Raw genomic sequence first — 4817 nt, 5'->3', positions numbered from 1 at the left:
TGCCAAGGATTTCGAGAACATCAGTAAGATGAATGGAGTTGGATGTTTGAAGTTAGATGAGGAATTCTTGGCTTCGTGGTCGGAAATGCCAGCCTGTCAACGTTTGCACACTTAAATACCTATTTCTTCTCTTCTAATACTGCATATGTTAGTTTTTGATGTTCACTGTTATTCGGTTTAACTTTACTACTTAATTATAATACGTTTACCTGACAACTTTACATTCTAATACTAAGTTAACACAAATCCTAATGCCAGGTATCGCAATGTTTTCTTGATTTTCAAAATTCTTAACTTTTTTCTGTTATCGTTCCATTACCCCCGACAAATTGTTAAATTACCCCTAAGGGGTAATTTACTCTTAAGGGGTAATTTACCCCCAGTTTGGGAACCATTGGTCTAGAGAATCCATGGTTCAGTCACTTCAAAGATGTGTGGGGGAAACTGACAACAGAAACCCCTAAAACCTTGATGATCAGAAGCAAATGGCTCTGGGAAAAGATGAGTGATTATGAGGAAATACTTCATGACATCCTCACATCTGAGAAGCCACCGAGAGCTGACTACAAGGAAATGGCTGAGCTCACAGTGATTGTTCTTGGAGGCACACCTCCCCCTGGGATTCACTGGAGTCGACCAGGGGCTATTCACCAGGCCAGATGAATGGTCAAGAACTTGTATTCCATGAAGATGCTGGTGTTTTGTGATCAGTTTGAGTATGATGAAGAGACTTGCAAAGCTGGAACGACTAAACATCTTCCTGGCTCTGTTCTACACACCAATGTGGATGATGTCAACATCTGCTGCGGATGCTCCTGTAAATATCTTTAGCTAATCCAGGACATGTTGAGGTACAAGAGATCAGACCCAGAGGTTGCTGAAGCAGTTCTTCAGAAGATGGAAAATCACAAGTGATACTTGAACCAGGAGGCCGTGCCATTCGCGCTCTTCATCAGCAGGCTAGGTGGCAATCAGAAACAGGACATTGCTGCTCAGCTGCATGCCACTCAGAAGCCAGACAGCTTCAGAAGGTGACAGCCAAGACCACACTAGTATATCTCATTGGTCCGGAATCCCATCTGTTAGACATCCTCAGCATTGGACCTGACTGGCCCCTGGATATGGTTGAATCACGGCCAGAGAAGGAGGACTACAAGAAAGCCTTGGAGTGTGTGAGAAACCTCAGAGTAGTGAATGACATCGCTGAGCGTGGAGTTAAGATGATGAGTGATTTTGTAAATGTCATCACCACAGATCCCAAGCAGAGGGAATATCTCCTCCATGATGTGGAATCCAACAGACGGCGCTTCGAAAACTTCAAGAAGCCAACATCTAACAAATGACTGTAACATAATTTTGATACATATAATCAGGATTCTTTGAGTAGTTTCAGTTGATGGTTTGATTTGTTGCAAAATTATGGATTTTGTCATTTATCTGCAAATATTATAAATAACATGCCATTTTTGTGCAATGTTAATCAGATTGTACACGTTCAAAAGAACATTATTCTTTTTAATTTGAAAACTATTTTGTTGTTCGATCTTGATCCATGCAAAAACCATGTCTCCACGTTAGTAAAAAAAAAAAAGTCAAGATTTTCAACATTTCGTATCCATTAAAAGTCAAGGGGAAAATCAATCAATTCTAACATTGATATATTAGAGTATATCTTGCTCATTCATTTGCTACCTAATTTGTTGCCTTATCTTGGATAGATAAAAAATATACCACAAATTATATTTAGAAATGACTCAGAGTTGGCCCTTTTGGTAAGATAAATAGCAAAAAACTTCAGCCTCCATGCGGCAATGCTTCCATACATTGTAGATAAAAATTGATGTAATTTTTGGCTTTTTCAGGTCAAAAAGTATGGGAATAAGGACAGTGACGTATGAAAATATGAAAAAGTTATTTTTTTTAACAGCTCTAGTCTGTGAAGACACAGGAACATCGGCTGATCCTTGCAAAGCGGTGAAAATGTTAAAACTGTAAAAACTTCGAAAACATGATTTGATCTTCTTCTTTGTTTCTTCTAAAGAGAATTTTTTTACCAAAGCCTAAAGTTTAACAGAAAAAAAAAATAAAAGGTAATTACGTGCAGATCCTTCCGATGTTCCCAGGATGATGTACACCAATGAAGTGTTTGAAAGGGTTGTTAAGCCCCAATTAGACAGAGTAAGCCATGGACAGCCATTTTTATATCAGCAGGACTCAGCAGCTTCTCACAAAACTCAGACGACCCAGGAAATGGTGGTGGAGATTATTTCTGTTTACATGACATCCAGCATGCGGCCTCCAAAATCACCAGACTACTGCACCCGGAGCATTGTTGAAAAGGGAACCCACCAACATTCACACAGTACCACAAGTTCACTGAAGGTCACCATCGTCAAAATCATGCCCAAAATTAATAAGATTCACTTGATTTGCGCTTGTCAACGCTTTCGACCTCGTATTGAAGCAGTCACTGGTGGTGGAAGCGATTACATACAATGTATTTAATACAGCTATTTACGACCATGTGCACAAATTTGTATGACAATATATTCATTTTTAGTCATAAAAAGATTTTTATCACGAATAGATAAATCAATAAAGATTTTAATAATGAGATGAATGCATGAATATACACATGGGTAAATGTAAATGATAACAAAGAGAATTACTGGGGAACAGTGTATTTGGTGAATTGACAAAAGCACACTTTCCTACCTCATTTTAGCATTATGAATTCAAATCTGAAATCAGATCCTCTCTAAATGCTACAGATTTTTCGTAATATCAGTAACTAATATAATACAATAATTTTCATTTTATCACGCCTATTGTCATGCCCTAAAGTAATTTTGAATCATCCTTTTGCGTTATTTATAGTAAAGCAGGTTTTTTGGTACAAACATTTAATTACATATGAGAAGAAACTTGAATTACATATTAGGATTACAAATACTGTAATCAAATAGATGCTAATTTATTAACGGCCCTACATCAAGCTGGGGGACCTCTTCTTGATTTCAATAGGGCAAAAATTTGCGTTTGTAACTCTTTCTCGTTAGTCTTTTCTGGCTGATCTCTTCTAATCACCCATCGTCATCAAATCCTGATGGAAGCGTTCCCTTTGTTCGTCACTTACGGCTCCCAGATTCTCTGGGAACTGGTCGAGGTGACTCTTTAGGAAATGCAGGTTCACAGTCATGTCGCATCCTAGATCACGATATGCTAAAAGCATATTAGTAACCAGATACTCGTAATTATGCGGGGTTTTTTTCTTCTAAGAAGTTACGGACAACAGTAAAAAATGAGAGCCAGGCTGCCTTCGCTTTTTCATTTATGGTGTTCATGAATTTAGAATCATCCAGAAGACTTCGGATTTGGGGACCATCAAACACTCCTGGTTTTATTTTATTTTTTTCGTATGACAAAGCAGGAAACGCCGGTACTATGTACTGAAAACATTGTCAGTGCTACGCCTTGACATACTACTTCATCAACTCCAGTTTGAGATGAAGTGGAGGGAAAACGATCTTCTCTCGACTTACGATTGGCTCATTAACAATGTTTGGCATTTCTGCTTCCAAAGTTTCCCGAACTGGCCAATCTTATTGCGTCCAGCGTTTGTTACGGACTCGACTGTCCCGCATACAGATATAGCATGGAAACTTTGTATATCTCTTCTGCTGGCCAAGAAGGAAGTTGACCATCTTAAAGTCTACACATATGATCCAATTGTGTTTATGGTATATACATATACATATACATACATATACCAAAGGCTTTTTCACCCTTACACGGGAGGTAGCCAAAAAGAAAAAGGCATAGAATCCACTCCCACCCATTCCATTTCCTGTATATTCCACTCCCCTCCACCCTCCTCCTTCCCTCCCATCTTGGCACCTCCTGGATGACGGGTCATCCCTGCATCCTGTCCACTGCCCTGGGTCAGAAGCAGTGTCGCAAGACACAGCACATCCACAGCAAGGCCGCTTCATAAATTCGGCGACACCCCCTCTCCGTCCTCTCATGCAGAAAAGGAGGAGACGGGGAGAAATCCCTTCGGGCTGCGTCAATTTTTTTCTCATACATACTTCCTCACCCCCCCATCCCCCACCCACTCCCCCTCATGCATCACAGCATCATCCATACACAACCCTTCTCCATTCACCCCTATCTTCTGTCCTCCCCCGTCCTTCCTCCACAGACATTCCTCTCTTTTGTAATGCCCTTTCACCCCATCCATCCATCTCATCCTAGGACGCCCCCTCATATTCACTCCTTCCACCTCTGCCTTCCACACTTCTTTTACCGATCTTTCTTCGCTCATTCTTTCCATGTGTCCAAACCACCACAATACTCTTTCATCAACCCTATCTCCCAGTTCCCTTTCCACCCCTGTTCTCCTCCTCACCTCCTCATTTCTCACTCTATCTAGCCTAGTAACCCCCTATCATACTTCTCAGACATTTCATCTCAAACACATTCAAACTCCTTCTCTCTTCCTCTCTTATGTTCTATGTTTCTGCCCCGTATAGTGCTGTTGGCACAATCACTCCTTCATATAACCTCCTCTTAGCATCTATTCCCAGATGTTTATTTCTCATTACACTTTTTAATCCGCCAAGGCATTTACTCACTTCTCTCAATCTACATTCTACCTCCACCCCCACTCCTCCCTTTCCGGTCACATTTGCATCCAAGTATCTAAAACTATCCACTTCCTCCAGTCTTTCAACCTTAATGCTCACTTCCAGCCTGCTGTCACTCTCTTCCCTTGTACATCTCATCACCTTACTTTTACCCACATTTATCTTCAGCTT

The sequence above is a fragment of the Oratosquilla oratoria genome, chromosome 30 (assembly GCF_046742065.1).
Source record: "Oratosquilla oratoria isolate Oo_2021 chromosome 30, ASM4674206v1, whole genome shotgun sequence".
Lineage (NCBI taxonomy): Eukaryota > Metazoa > Arthropoda > Malacostraca > Stomatopoda > Squillidae > Oratosquilla > Oratosquilla oratoria.
This window is presented reverse-complemented; position numbering follows the sequence as displayed.